The following is a 16,443-nucleotide window of genomic DNA, read 5'->3' as shown; positions in this document are numbered from 1 at the left end:
CAAACAAATGGCAAATGCGCTTTAACGTGGAAAAATGCAAAGGTCATGCATATAGGGAAAAAGAACCCGTTGTTCGACTACAAATTGGGGGGGGGGCATTATTGGGAGACAGCAGTCTTGAGAGAGACTTGGGTGTGCTGGTGGATGCATCACTGAAGCCATCTGCACAGTGCGCAGCAGCCTCGAAAAAAGCCAACAGGATGCTGGGCATCATAAAGAGGGGCATAACAACCAGGACGCGGGAAGTCATCATGCTATTGTATCGAGCGATGGTGCGTCCACATCTGGAATACTGCGTTCAATATTGGTCGCCGTACCTCAAGAAGGACATGGCGGTACTTGAGAGAGTCCAAAGGAGAGCAACGAAACTGGTAAGAGGGCTGGAACACTGCCCATACGCCGAGAGGTTGGATAGGCTGGGGCTCTTCTCTCTGGAAAAAAGGAGGCTCAGGGGAGATATGATAGAGACCTTCAAGATCATGAGGGGCATAGAGAGGGTGGATAGGGACAGATTCTTCAGGCTGAAGGGGTCAACAGGTACGAGGGGGCATTCGGAGAAACTGAAGGGAGATAGGTTCAAAACAAATGCAAGGAAGTTTTTTTTCACACAAAGGGTCATGGACACTTGGAATGCGCTACCGGAGGAAGTGATCAGGCAGAGTACGGTACAAGGATTCAAACAGGGATCGGACGGATTCCTGAGGGATAAAGGGATCGTGGGATACTGAGAGAGGTGCTGGGAGAAACCCAACCAGGTCGTGCATGTGCAGGACCGGAGGGTTAGGACTTCGATGGGAAAATAGGACTCAATGGGAAATCAAGGTGGCAAGGGGGCCCCTTCTGGTGATTCAGACAGGTCGTGACCTGTTGGGCCGCCGCGGGAGCGGACTGCTGGGCAGGATGGACCTATGGTCTGACCCGGCGGAGGCACTGCTTATGTTCTTAAAGTTCCTTTCCTTTTGCTGTAATGTAAAAAACAGCTAAACTTTTATCAATAATCACTCTGCTTCCATGATTTCTCCTACAAAATCGAAGTTTCAAAACTTTCATCCTGAAAATCACTGGTTCACATCGTGCACAGGGAAAAACGCTGCTTCCCAGCATGCATAGAGTGAAATGCTGCTTCCCAGCATGCATAGAGAAAATCGCTTGCCTACTTAAAGCTTTCTGAATCGCTGCTTGCATGCTTAAAACTCTAAAAGCTGCCAAAAGCATTGTGAATCGCTGCTTGCCTGCCCAAAAGCATTCTGAATCGTTGCTTGCCTGCCGAAAGCATTGTGAATCGCTGCTTGCCTGCCCAAAAGCATTGTGAATCGCTGCTTGCCTGCCCAAAAGCATTGTGAATCGCTGCTTGCCTGCCAAAAATATATCTGGGATATTGCCTCTCCTTCAGGAACAGGTCAGGTCTCCCACCATGGCTAAAAAGCGCAAAAGTTCAAGTGCTACTGAAAGTGCTCCCAAAAGGGAGAAGAAGGTGAAAACCTTACAAGAAAAGGTAGAATTATTGGATATCTTTTTTGAGATACAGCGACCAGAATTAAATACAATACTCAAGGTGAGGTCGCAACATGGAGCGATACAGAGGCATTATAATATTCTTAGTCTTATTTACTATCCCTTTTTCTAATTCCTAGCACATTGGGCAGAAGGTTTTAGCATATTGTTTATGATGACACCTAGGGCTCCTTTTACAAAGGTGCGCTAGTGTTTTTAACGCACGCACTGGATTAGCGTGCGCTAGCCGAAAATCTACTACCTGCTCAAAAGGAGGCGGTAGCAGCTAGTGCACGTGGCAATTTAGTGCTCGCTATTCCGCACTTTAAGGCCCTAGATTTTTTTTTCTTGGGCGTTGACCCCTAAGGTGGATCCTAGCATCTGGTAACTATGATTTGGATTATTCTTCTGAATGTGCATTTGTACACATTAAATTTCATCTGCCATTTGGATACTAGGTCTTCCAACTTCCTATGGTCTTCCTGCAATTTGTTACAGTCCTTATGTGTTTTAACAACTTTGGACAGTTTAGAGCAGGGGTCTCAAAGTCCCTCCTTGAGGGCCGCAATTCAGTCGGGTTTTCAGGATTTCCCCAATGAATATGCATGATATCTTTGTGCATGCACTGCTTTCAATGAATATTCATTAGAGAAATCCTGAAAACCCGATTGGATTGCGGCCCTCAAGGAGGGACTTTGAGATCCCTGGTTTAGAGTCATCTGCAAATTTAATCACTTCATTTGTCATTCCAATTTCCAGATCATTTATAAATGTTAAATAACACAAGTCCCAATACAGATTCCTGCGGCACTCCACTATTCACCCTCCTCTTCAACTTGCTTATATCTACTGGCATATTCACTTTCTGTAAATAGTTATTCTGAAGTGATTATCCTAGTTATCTAATATCCAAATTTGATTAAAGTCTTCATGGGTTAGAACTAATATCCTGTGGGGTACTTTATTGACTGCATGGAGTGTGCAGAGAAGGTGGATTCATGTGCCATCTGGCTTCCTAGCTTTTGCTAGGCCTGGTCCTGATCTTCAAAACACTGTCTAAAGAACCTTTTAATAACCTGCCTTAATGCTTACATGGGAACCAAGGATTACACATATTCATGAAATCTTGAGTTGCTTTACTCAGTTGACAGGTTTTATGCACTCTTCAGTGTCGGAGCTGTTACTGTCATAGCCAATGCTAAAAACCATGCTATGGTTTTGTTTCTTTTTTGGGGGGGCAGGGCTAATTTGCTATGGCTCCAGAGCCCCCTGTTGTATTATTGGTATTACTGTACTTTATATTTTTCCTTCTATCATCTTTCAGTTTCTACTTATAGATTCCTGTATTTTGTGACTTTTCCAAACATCTTTTTCTTAAAAACATCATGGCTAAGCAAGGACAAGCCCACAAAGAACTCCAAAATGGCATCACTATCCTCGGAGTCAGAAGGACTAGCAGTGCATGAGGATAACATGCAACTATTAGTACGGCATCTGTCGCAATTGCTGGATGAAAAACTGTCTAAACTGCACACGGCTCAAGAGGACTTGAAGGATGGTATTGCAGGCCATGCTACTCACATTCAACGGGTGTTGTATCTGATCAGGAGGACCACTCAGCTTTAGCAGAAAACTGCATCATCTCCCTAGAGTCTCAAATTAAATATTTAGAGGAATGTCTAGAGCAGGGGTGCCCACACTTTTTAGGCTTGCGAGCTACTTTTAAAATGACTAAGTCAAAATGATCTACCAACAATAAAATTTAAAAAAACACAAAGCACACTGCATGCAGAGAAAATGTTAATTATCATTTATATTCCGTGGGTTTTCAAAGAGGTCAAGGCAGATGACTTTATGCAATGCCGCTGCTCTTGATGCAATGTTGCTACTCTCGATGCTCATAGGCTCCCTGTGCTAAAAACTGCTATTGTGGTTTAGTAAAAGGGGGGCCATAGTGCAAAATATAGACAGCAGATATAAATTCTCAAAACAGACACATTTTGATCACTAAATTGAAAATAAAATCATTTTTCCTACCTTTGTAGTCTGGTGATTTCATGAGTCTCTGGTTGCACTTTCTTTTTCTGACTGTGCATCCAATATTTCTTCCCTTCTTTCAGCCTGCTGTATGCTTCAAGACCTCATTCCCTCCGCCAACTTTTTCTTCCTCTCTCCCTGCCCCCTCCCCTTTCTTTCTTTCTCTCTTTCTCTCTCCATGCCCCCTTTCTTTCTGTCTTCCTGTCCCCCCTTTCTTTCTTTCTTTTACCCTTCTTTCTTTCTGTCTCCCTGCCTGCTCCCAAGCCACTGCCGCTGCCATCGGGAAACAGGCCTCCAAACCACCGCTGCCCCAAGCTCTCCCACACAGAAGTATCGGGCCGACCAGATTTCCTCTCCCCGACGTCATTTCTGGAGAGGAAGTTCAGGGCCAGCCAGGCAGTGATTGGTTGGCCCGGAACTTCCTCTCTGACGTCAGAATTGACGTCGGGTGGGGGAAGTTGGTCGGCTCAGCACTTCTGAGTCAGGAAGCAAGTAGAACGCAAAGGCAACGCGATCGACTCACGTTGCCTTCGCAATCTACCGGTCAATCGCGATCGACCTTTTGGGCACCCCTGATCTAGAGGACCAAGAAAATCGTAGACCTCATAACAACATGCATTTTATAGGTCTTTCCAGAGTCCATTCGAGACACAGAACTGGTGGAGCTGGCCCCGCAACTCGAGTTTTGCACTCTTCCTCAGAAGAGGTCACCACTCTTGGCGATTTCTAACGCAGAAAACAAAGAAGACTGCGCTGCGTGTTGGGGGGCCAGTTTAATCAAATGGCTTTTTGCTGTATTCACTTATGAACACTAGCACATAGACGAGTTTCAGTCTGTGGCCGCCGAAAGTGTAAACAGGCCTCCCCAACAACATCTAAGATAAAATTTGTTTCAGCTTTTCTTGTCTTATTTCAGACCACCTTGAATATCTGTGAGGCAAAAGAGGGTAGGCAATGGGACAGTAAAGGCAGAGATGGTCTCAATGGAAGCCATAGTTTAGCGACATCACTAAACAGTTTGGTTGCAGGGTCTGAGCACTTTACTTATAATTAATAATTAAGTTTAATTAGAGCTGTGATAACAGTTGGAAATATTGATATATATCATCACAGAATTTATATATATCTCCCTAGAAGATTGAGTGAGCCCAGTAATTATTATACATTTGAAAGCCATGGGCCAATTTAATAATAATAATAAAAAGCTGAGCTCTGAAATTGAACATAAGTTTTCAAAGGAAAATGTATCTTAATTTAGGAGCTTAAAGGTTATGTTTATAATTTAGATCTTAAATCACACAAAATGATATTCATAAATTCCCGATACCAGAAATCAAGTGCTAATACTCTTCAATGTATGACTGCGGAAGAGACCTCAGTGTTTCTCAGGAAATACCTGTGAAACTTTCTATGGCGATATGTGTATTGTCATAGAGAAATACATCCTTGGTCTCATTTACCTCCGCTTCCAATTCACTATTTTCACTTAATTGTTTCACTCTTACTCTTTTATCACTCTTTTGATTTTCAAAGTTTTATCTTGTATAAAAAAGAAGAAGGAGCACTTACCTTAGTAGTTTCTTCTGGTAATGTGAAATCGGGCAGTCAGAGACATTTGTGTTGAAGCTGCTATAGCTCATTAAGTAAAAGCCCTGTGCTCATCTTCCAGAGGTCATGGGTTCAAATCCCAGCACATATTTTAGTTGTGGCATTTACTTGCAGGTGCACCTTGATGATCTCACAATGAGGTCACCATTGTGCAGCTGCAAACCTCCATTTGCAATGAAGTAGAAGCCCCATGCTAAGGTCTGTCTGTTTTTATTCTGTTTTTTGCAAATAAAGTTATGTATGCAATCTATATATTTTTTCATGTGCTTTCTTTGCTTTCAAGAATGAGCTGAATGGAGCACTGTTTAGTCAGAAAAAAAGCATAGCTTTTTAGCAAGAAAACTAAAGCTATGTTTCATGTGCTGTGCTTCAGTTAATGGATATTTTCCTCTAATTAGCAAATAGCATTGCTGTTTGTCCACAAAAATAGAAGGTTTTGCATGCAATATATCTGTTTTGATGTGCCCTGTTTATGTGGTGCCTTATTAAATGTATTTTGAGCTTAATAAAGCAAAAATAAATCCTAGAGAGCTATTTAGCAGATCACATTAAGAATATCCAAAGAGTGCCTAAGTTACATCCATATAACTTGGATCTATTTGAAGCCCAAACTAAGCTGGTTTTCATTTGCCTACAATATAGGCATCATATGGACGCCCTAGGTTGCTCAGTGTTATGTAAATGAATCAAAGGAAGCCCAAATTGAGTCATTGCCCAAACCACGCCCAAGCCTATTGAGTTAGGCGTGAGTTTTAAACATGGGCGTCCATGAAATTGTGGCTACGTCTACAAAGTGGCATCTACGTCCTTTGGACGCCTAAGTACCAATTATCACTTAAGACCCTTAATTGGCTCATTAACCACTTAGGTTGGATGCCTAAAGCATGCCTAACTTTAGGCATGACTTAGGCGCCCTTTATAGAATTGAGGCCTTATTGTCTACAAAATAGTTAGCAGTAGGAGCATATATTCAAATGGGAAAATTAGCGCAGTCATTAATAAAGAAATAGGATTTTGGGGCTATTTTTACTGCTGTAGTGAAAATAGCCTCAGTGCACAGGAAAGACTCATGTAAGGATGCCGAGGCTACCTTTTACTGCATGGTAAAAGGGCCCCTGACTTCTTTAAGAATAATTAATATATAAATAGCAAGTTCCCTTTTGCTCAACTGGGAAAATAATTTGTTTTCAGAGAACTGTTGATTGACTTAACTAAAATTCTAGGACACAGTATTCAAAATATTTATGCTCCTAGTTTTCAGAGTTATGTTCATAAATTGGCCTCTCTGAAAATTTACTAGGGTTGAGTGCATAAATTTTTACTCAAATTTTTATTGAACTCTTAAATTTAGGAGTGTGGCGCAGTGGTTAAAGCTACAACCTCAGCACCCTGAGATTGTGGGTTCAAACTAGAGAGTTGTGCGGGGACAGAAATCCCGCCCGACCCCACCCATATCATGCCTGTGTCCGCCAGAATCTCCTCCATCCCCAGCCGGCCCTGCGAGGAATCCCCTCTGTTCCCACGAGGAAATCTCTATCCCTGCCCGTTCCCCATAAAAGTTACTTGTTCCCATTAAAAGCAGTAATTACTTCTGACAGTTTAGATTTTTTTTTGTCTGTTTATTTAAATCAACAATAAAATACAATATAAACAAATAACAGCGAACAGAAATAAGAGATACATAAATCACCGGAACAAATTAGAATAGACATTAGGCCATGTGACTATAGGGTCGACCATTTCTTGTTAAAAGAAATAAAAGAATTGGATTTTTTGGCAATATAAAAGCTCATCTCAGTCCCAGTTTCTGCTTTTGTCTATCTTCTACTAATTCTCTTTCCAGGCCTCGAGAACCCCGATTCCATCCCCGTGGGAGTCCCATGAGCCTGGGAGGGTTCCCGTGGGAGTTCTGTGAACCGGGGGGGGGGGGGATCTCCGTGAGAGTCCCGTAGACCTAGATGGGATCCCTGCGATGGACCTGCGGGATTTCCGCAATCCCCATTCCCGTGTAGACCTCTAGTTCAAACCTACGCTGTTCCTTGTGACACTGGGCAAATCACTTAATCCCCCCATTGCCCCAGGTACATTAGATAGATTGTGAACCCACTAGGACAGACAGGGAAAAATGTTTGAGTAGCTGAATAAATTCATGTAAACCGTTCTGAGCTCCACTAGAGCAGTGATTCCCAACCCTGTCCTGGAGGAACACCAGGCCAATCGGGTTTTCAGGCTAGCCCTAATGAATATGCATGAGAAAGATTTGCATATGATGGAAGTGATAGGCATGCAAATTTGCTTCATGCATATTCATTAGGGCTAGCCTGAAAACCCAATTGGCCTGGTGTTCCTCCAGGACAGGGTTGGGAACCACTGCTATAGAGAACGGTATGGAAAATTGAATGAATAAATACATAAAAAGTAGTGTTCATGGGATGAATTTAGGATGGGGAAAGAGGTTAGGAACATAGCACTGATTTTCAGGACTAGACTCATAAATTAGGTTAAAAAATATAGACAAATGAATGGCAGGCCTAAATTTATGAGCGTACCTTTTAAGCACCTATATGAAAAAAAATTAAGACGATTTTTTAGCTGAAAAGTTATATTCCTAAATTTAATTGAAAACAGGGCATGTATTTAGATAGCTAACCCCCCCTTTTTTTTTTTTTTTTTTTTTACAAAACCATGCTAGTATTTTTAGTGCTGGCCGCGGCAGTAACAACTCCAACACTTATAGAATTCCTGTGAGTATCTGAGCTGTTACCGCCGCGACCAGTGCTTAAAGCACTAGTGCTGTTTTGTAAAAGGGGGGGAGTTATCGTAGGAACCTAAATTTAGGAACTCAACATCTTCTGAATATTGGATCCCCAGTAAGTAGTCTTCATATTGACCAATGTTATTAAAAAACTATCTTCAAAGAAATATAATGCAATTAGAAATCCTATGAGAACTTTGAGTTTTCAGTCAGAAAAGGTTAACTTCCTATTTTTCTGTTTTCATTTCACTAATATTTCTTTCCCATAGCAAGCACCTCTCAGCTGAACTGGTTATATCTGTGGAAAGCACTATGCAATATATCAGGAGTTTGGCTGGGCCAAGCTAATTTTCTTCACACATGAGTTCTCATTTGAGCAAAGAGTAATTGTTTTGCATGAGAAATGAAAGATATACAATAGAGCCTATTCCCCATGAACCACTTCAAAAGGTGAACCTTGCCCTGCTGCATACAGTTGAGTTGGCTTGGACCCAAGCACTGAAAGTAAACATTTTGTACAGAGGTAAAGCCTGCTACTTGCCTAAGTATTAAAGGATAATTACTCATAGCAGGATTGGTGGGGTCTGGTTTTCTGATGATGGTAACATGGGGTCATGTAGATGCATGTCTGGTGACATGTCAAGATAATAATTACTAACCACTGGAAGCAAATCATCCTGTTCTGCTCTTGTCAGTTTCCGTCCTTTACATTAGGAGCCAAAGTTTGCGGGCCAAGAGCTACATCAGACCTTTCAGATCACTGAAAGGACCAGGGAGTGAAGGGCTGAGGGACCCTCCTGATACCTCTTGTAATGTGACCCAGTGCAGCAGATAATGGAAAAATTGGAATAAATGAGGTATCAGTTCTATTCAGATTTTCCTGTTGATGGCATTTGCAGAAGAAAGCTTACTTTGGATTTAGTATCCTGTTTCCAAAGTAGGTGCAGCTAGCCCTGCCACTTTCCTTCACGAACTGGATTGTTACAGGTTCCTCCTCCTTCTCTATGCTTGGATATTTTGTGGGAAATAGCTTTCAGCTACATAGGCCTAAAACTCTGGAACTCTCTCCTGCATAACGTACAACAAGAATCATCTTACACTAAATTCAAAACTCTAATCCAGAGTGTCTCAAAATTTCTCAAGCATTAAAGGGTAGTGGCACGGCTCAAGGCACCCAAAAGTGCGTGGACGTCGCTATGATGACATCATGTGCATGCGTGACATCATCATGTCGATGTTCGCATATGCGCAGAGGCCCTCCGGATGGTTTCTGAGATGCCAATAGGGGGTGTCAGCAGGGAAGAGGGCCGGAGAGAAGAAGAGGCACTGGCACAGGGTTGATTGCCTACAGCAGTGTTTCTGAACTACTTCAAGCTAAGTACCCCCTAAGTCTAACAAATATCAACTGAGTACCCCCAACCTCAGACCTCCCAAACTCCGCCCCAGATCCCACCCCCTTTACTAACTGTAATGTACTTTTTTCCATTCATTTTTCATATACACAAAATATACAGCAGATAAAAATTCTCAAAACTGACACATTTCAATCACTATACTGAAAATAAAATTATTTATGGGGGAAAGATATATGTATATGTCATAAATATAATTTGATAGAAGTTAAGTGTAAAATGTCTGTAAAATATGTTGCACTTATTTTTGGCTTTAAAATGAATAAAGATATTAAAAATGAAATAAAATTATTTTCCCTATCTTTGTTTTCTGGTGACTTTATTTTTTCTGTCCTTTTAACTATGTTTCCAGGGCTTTCTTTTCCATTGGCTGTTTTTCTCTCCTTCACTTTCTGCCCTGGCATTATCTTAACATTAAATTTTTCTGCTTTCTTCTCAAAATCTACTTTTCCATGTCTTCCCTTCCCTTTCTATTTCTCTCTCCTCCCCCCCCAGTAGTCCGACATCTTTCTCCTTCCCTTCCTCCTCCCAGTGGTCAGACATCTCTCTCCTTCCTTTCCCCTCTTCCCAGCCTGTCATCTCTATCCTCTCCTTCCCATAATCTGGCATCTCTCTCCTCTCCTTCCCATAATCTGGCATCTCTCTGTACTACTACTATTATTATTTCTATAGCGCTACCAAACTCCCCTCCTTCCCTTCCATTCCCTGGTCTAGTATTTCTCCCTTCCTTTAGTTCTCTCTCCTCCCCCCCAGTTTAACATTTCTCTCTCCCTTCTTCCTTTCTTCCCCCTGCAGTCCATCTCACTTCCCTTCCTCCTTTCTGGCCCCCCTCTCAGTCCAATATTTCTCCCTCCTTTTCACTAGTCCAACATTTCTTTCTCTCTTCCTCCTGCATGCTTCTTCTTCTCCAGTCCTTCTTCCCTCCCCCAACCAACATCTCTCCCTTCCTTTCTCCATGAATCCAACTTTTCACTCTCTGCCCTATCCCCCTTCCCCCAAGTGTGACATTTCTCCTTCCCGTCCTCCCCATCCATCTCGCCCTCTCCATCAGTCCAACAGTTTCTGCCTCCTGCATGCTTTCTCTCTCTCTCTCCTTGCCTCTTTCTTTGAGTGACATCCCTCCTTCCCACCCCCAACTTTCCCCAAGCACCATTTCTCCCTCTCCTCCAACCCATGTCCATTTCTCCCTTTCTCATCATTCTCACTCCTCCTGCAACAATTTTCCTTCATTCACTCCTCCCAACCCCATTCACAACTAATATGCTCTCTCCCCATCCACCATCTAACCCTCCCCTCCAGTGTGTAGCATCTTTCCTTTTCCTCCCCTTCTGCCCGGTCCAGCAGCACCTCTTCTCCCTTCCTTTTCCCTGCCCCCTGTCTAGCAGCACCTCTCCCTCTCCCCATGTCCAGCAGTACCCCTTCTCTCTTCCATTCTCCCCTTACCCCTGTCTAGCAGTACCTCTTCTCCCTTTCCCTCCTCCCCATGTCCAGCAGTACCCCTTCTCCCTTCCCTTTTCCTTCTCCCCTGTCCAGCAGTACCTCTCCTCTCTCTAGCGGCAGCTCACTGTGTGCTTTTAACTTTGCCACACTGCTGCCACTAGCATTAGTTTAGCCACTGTTCCATTAGGAAGCCTTGAGGCCTTTGCTAGGCCGTCCCACCTCTGATGAAAGAGGAAGTTGAATCATTGAAGCGGGCCAGCCTAGGAAAGGCCCCGAGGCTGCCTAATGAAACAGTGGCTAAACTAATGCTAGCGGCAGCTGTGTGGCAAAGTTAAAAACACACTGAGCTACCACTGCTGGTCTAAGGGTGGGGAGAGAAGACGAGGAAGGCAGGAATCCCGTGAGATATGCGACGGCAGCAGGAAGTTGCTAGGCATGCAGTGCCAGCACCATACTGCATGTTGAAAACCTCTGGCCTTACAGGACGTATAAGTCAGCTGGCACTGGCACTGCTCTTCTTCTCCAGTGTGCCGTGGCATACTTGAACTCTCAGGAGGCACACTGGTGTGCCACGACACTCAGTTTGTGATACACTGCTCTAATCAAAACACAGCTTTTCCTAGAAACTATGGCTCAGTGACCTAATATTCCTTCTCTTTCTTGCTCCTCTGCTCTGTAATTCCCCCTACTTTCTCAATATTTTAAAATTGTAAACCATGTAGAAGCTATTAATTACTGAGGGAAATTGAACCCAGTTCCCAAGGCCGCTACACTAACCATTAGGCTCCTCCAATTAATTAGCCTTAATTAGCCATCAGTGGTATATCAAGGAATTGTAAATAAATGAATTATCTATCTATCTTATTTATGCACTGTGAACTGAAAAAATAACACACTAAAATGTTTTTTGTCATATCTTCCATTGAACTTGGCCGATTCTTTAGTGTGTCTGGCCTGAATGAAATTGATGTCAAATGTTGTAAATATTTCCCAATGCACCACAGCAGAAGCAGACAATAGTTTGTAAACAGTCTCTGTATCAAAATGGTTTTCACTACAGAAGACTGAATTCTGATAAAGAACTTAGTACTGTTAAAAGGTTACAGCAGTCGACGGATGTTTAAAGTGTTCCCCCAGATGGGTAGGAGCAAAAATGACCTTGATGTGCTGCTACATAAGATCCGAGCAACAGGCACTTTGTTTTCTGGTGTCTTTATTTTTCTGTGCTTATAACTATGTTTCCAGGGCTTTCTTTTCCATTGACTGTTTTTCTCTCCTTCACTTTCTGCTCTGGCATTATCTTAGCATTCAATTTCTTCTTTCTTCTCAAAATCTACTTTTCCATGTCTTATCTTCCCTTCCTATCTCTCTCTCCTTAATTACTCACTAAGCGACTTTGGCCTGTACATTCTAGAGTAGCGCCTATCACTTACACCAAAGCTGCCAATTATTTGTGCCTCTGATGTGTATAAGTGCTATTATTCTACAGCATGTGCACGCACTTGGTGCCAGATTCTGTATAGTGTGACTAAAGCTGTGTGTGCAAATCTGTGCGCGTTGCCGGTTGCACACAGAACTTAATTGTTTTACAAGCCAATCGGCGCCAATAATTGGCTCTAATTAGAATTTACATGGACAACTCTCTAAGACAGAGTATTATATAAAGTGGGTTGTGTAAATTGTAGTACACAGATCTCAAAAAGGGGGGTATGGCCAGGGGAAGAGCATGGGCGGATTATTAGGCGCACTGTTATAGAATATGTCCTCTTTATGCTCACTGAAATTTCACAACACTAATATGCACAAGGTCTCTAATCAAGTTACTTCGTGTGGTAGCCGTCCTCATAGGAACCAATATACGGTGAAGTTTTTCACTTGGACCTTCTTATATTAGTTGTGTTAATTTATGATAAAGTGCCAGTGCTTAATAATAAATAAATCGTCATAATTTCATAATAGCCTTATTGAATTGCCACTTAACTTAGAACAGTTCTGTCTTAATCCCCACCGTATGAGGAAGGCTACCACACGAAGTAACTAAGAACTCAATAGATTTAGCGTGGCTTTCTGAGGAACATGGTGATGGCAACCACTGGACATATTTAAGGTGGAAACTAAAGTATTATTAAGTTACTCTTTATGCTCAGGCACAGGTATTTAGCCTGGTGTACAGGGTGATTGTGATTTTCTTCCAGGATTGCAGAACCCCCCCCCCCCCTTTTTGGAGGTGGGCATCCCGAGGATTACAGTATACAGTCAAACCTTGGTTTGCGAGTAACCCGGTTTGCGAGTGTTTTGCAAGACGAGCAAAACACTCAGCAAACTTTTCACTGGCAAACCGAGTGTTGACTTGATTTGCAAGAAGCCCCCCCCCCCGATAACCGGCATCGCTCCCCCCGCTCACAAAGGCCCCCTCGCTACAACTTACCCCCCCCCCCCCAATCTGGCACTGGCACGCAGGCACAGATCATGCCGGTGCCTAGAAGATCTTCCGGCTTCTGCCTGCCTTGAGCATGCATCTGCGCATGCTCAAGGACTTCTAATTCTCCCTCTCGCCGAGAATCTCGGCGCAGATGCATGCTCAAGGCAGGCAGAAGCCGGAAGATCTTCTAGGCACCGGCACGATCTGTGCCTGCATGCCAGTGCCAGGGGGGGGGGGCCGGTTCGCACGGGAGGGGGGGGGGCGGTTGGAGCGAGGGGGTCTTTGCGAGCGGGGGGGAGCGATGCCGGTTATCGGGGGGAGGGGGGAACGTATCAAAGCGAGTTTCCATTATTTTCTATGGGGAAACTCGCTTTGATAAACGAGCATTTTGGATTACGAGCATGCTCCTGGAACGGATTATGCTCGTAATCCAAGGTATCACTGTATCTTCCAATTGCACATGGAGGATGGGAATCTTGCCTCCTTTCGTTCCTTGCAACAAACCTTTGGACTTCTGGAGGTGGATTTGTTTGCCTATTGGCAAATCCGCCATTATATACAATCCTTGCATGCGTGCCACTTTCTGAGACGTTTTGGGAAGCACTTTCTGAGACTTTCAGTTTCTCTGCTCAGCGACAGATTCCCTTACGTTTTCATCATATGGGAATCCGTGACATGCAACAGGGTATTAATTTGGAGGTCCTAGCAGCCACCTGGTCGGAGGACTTTCAGTGTACGCTTACAGGTGCAACAGGTTTTGAAAAATTTGCGTAAGTTGTCTTCTAATGTACTCCATTGGAAACTTCAGCTTAAATTTCTTCTCCGGCTGTACATCCCATCCATGAGAGCATATCGGATGGGAATTACCTTAGTGCATAACTGCCGCAAATGTGCGTAGGCTCGAGCCACTCTGGGACATATGTTTTGGTCTTGCCCGTATATTACACAATTTTGGTTTTGCTTGGGTCGCTATATGACCTCCTTATGGGGCAGGTGTTGGCTGCCTACGTCCAGAGCACTTTTTGGCTTTTTTCAGATATCATCTCCTAAACCCAAAGGACTGTCGGGATTTATAGCTAGAGTGATGTTCTTGGGCAAAAAAGCTAGTTTGACTAATTGGCTGTCATTTGACCCTCCGATGTATAATCATTGGAAATATTTGATGAATATTCAAGCCTCTTTGGAACATTGACACTTTGCAGCTCTTGATGGGGGTACAGGACGTCGCTTTCAGACAATTTGCGAACACTTTTGGATGGACCTTATCCCTCACGCTCTCAGTAGGCTTTTGAATGTATAATTTGGAGTTGTGATTGTTTGAATGCTCATGCTTTGAGTCTATAGGGTGGGTTGGGAGGGTGGGGGAGGGATAGTTGGAGATTATAATGTGCAGATATATAAGAAAATTGTTATTTTGTTACCTTTGTATGCGTGCACTTTGCTGTTTAATAAATATATTTCAAAATATAGAATTGTGCTAAGCGTCATCCTTTTCAGCACCAATATTTTAGGCATCATACTGTATATAGAATATGGCTCTTGGTGCCTAACATTAAGAGCCAAGTTGTTTGCTCTTTATATGCTAAAAGGGTGCGTTTTGTGCAAAGGGAGTGCATCCTTTTTGTACATAATGCATACTATTTGGAAAAAGTACACACTATTATCAGTGAATGAAAAAAAAACAACAACCATCCCTTAATGTGTTTTTCTGCTCAAGTTTGGCAGTACAATGAAATGACAATGGGCTATGTCATTGACATTGCCTATGTTGTTGCAAACTGCAACCTAAGCCTAGCCTCCCAGCCTGTCAGTTTCCAGGATGCATGAGATGCAATCTGTTATACATGCACTGCCTCCATTGTTTGCAGACCTGTCTCATGTACATAATTGTCTAAATATATTGGAAACCATACAGGCTGGAGGTTCCTCTAGGATACAATTGTGGGCTACTGTTCTAGAATAAGAGGTCACAGCTTGAGGCTTTAAGTGGGTAGACTCTAGAGAAACAATCAAAAACTCATTTCTTTACTGAAGAAGTGGTAATTGCATGGATTGGCCTCCCAATGGAGGCGATGGGGGAAAAACAGAATAAAAAAAAAATAGCATAAACATAGAGGATCCCTAGTTGCAAATTGAGAAGAAAGTCAAGATGAATTGATGTCTGTCATTGCACCAGAAATGAATATGGGCAAACGGATTGCGCCTAATGACCTCAGCCACCATTGTGTTTTATGTATCTCTGTTTCTAATCTAGTTTGCCTTCCGTTCCAGGCTTAGATTTTAGTATCTATGATTGAGCCTTTAACTATAGCATCTGCAGAACATGGCAACGAAACCACTTTCTAGTGCAGCCTCTACAGAGGCTTCATTGCATCTCTTCCGCAATCTACATTGGCTTTCTGTCAGCTGAAGAATACAAGATATTTTATTTGGTATAAAAATTCCTGGGTTATGGGTTTATCCTGTTGGGGGAACCACCCGCTCCAAGTCTACAAAGAATATCTGTATGAGAATATAATTACTGCTTCTGCTGTCACTCTGACTGCTACTGCTTATCATTTCTGAGGCAAGCTAGAAATACATAATGCTATACTGATACATTTTAGAGAGAGTCCCTGCTCCATGGGGTATAAAATCTAGTCATGACAAATATACAAGACAAATAGTATGAGAAATGTATTTATTATAGAAAAAAGATTAAAATTGACATGGCTATGATCATAATGAACCAGCATTTAAGATTTAAGAGTAGTCTTAAGAATGGAGCCAGACTATGGGTATCTGACACCCTAGATGAGCTTTCAACCATATGCCTTACCCATAGGTGCAGTTCAAAGCCATGTCCCTCCCCCTCCATATTGCCAGGAGAAGCTCAAGGCCTTCCCCCCCAGGTGGAATCAATCCCCTTTTCCCCCTCTCCTATCTCTTCCCCAGATAGCCAGCATCTCCCTTTTCCCTCCCTACTTCTACATTCAACATTTTGTCTTCTCTCCTATTTCCTATCATGGCTCCATGTCCAGCATCTTCCCCCTTCTCTTTCACCTACTTTGGCCATCATTATTTTCCTACTTCTTAACTGCTCCAGAAGTACTCAATATTGGTGTCAGAACTTTCATTAGAGGCCTACCCTCCAGTTCTGCTGTATCCCATCCTTCGTACTGTATTTCCTGTCCTTAGGAAGATGGGACATAGCAAATCTTAAGTGCAGGCCACTACTGAAAGGTCCTAAGCTGGCACTCAGTTTGAAGTGACCAAGAAGTGGTTGGGTGACAGCG

At 43.0% G+C, this 16,443-nt stretch overlaps 1 protein-coding gene across 9 annotated transcripts in view; it reads left to right on the top strand.

The window, feature by feature from the left end:
* Positions 1-16,443, top strand: part of COBL (cordon-bleu WH2 repeat protein) — a 398,758-nt gene that overhangs the window by 303,239 nt on the left and 79,076 nt on the right. The gene's annotated exons all lie outside the window — the stretch shown is intronic.

The sequence above is a fragment of the Geotrypetes seraphini genome, chromosome 2 (genome assembly GCF_902459505.1).
Source record: "Geotrypetes seraphini chromosome 2, aGeoSer1.1, whole genome shotgun sequence".
Lineage (NCBI taxonomy): Eukaryota > Metazoa > Chordata > Amphibia > Gymnophiona > Dermophiidae > Geotrypetes > Geotrypetes seraphini.
The sequence above is the reverse complement of the archived record's forward strand: the minus strand, read 5'-3'. Positions and strand labels throughout refer to the sequence as shown.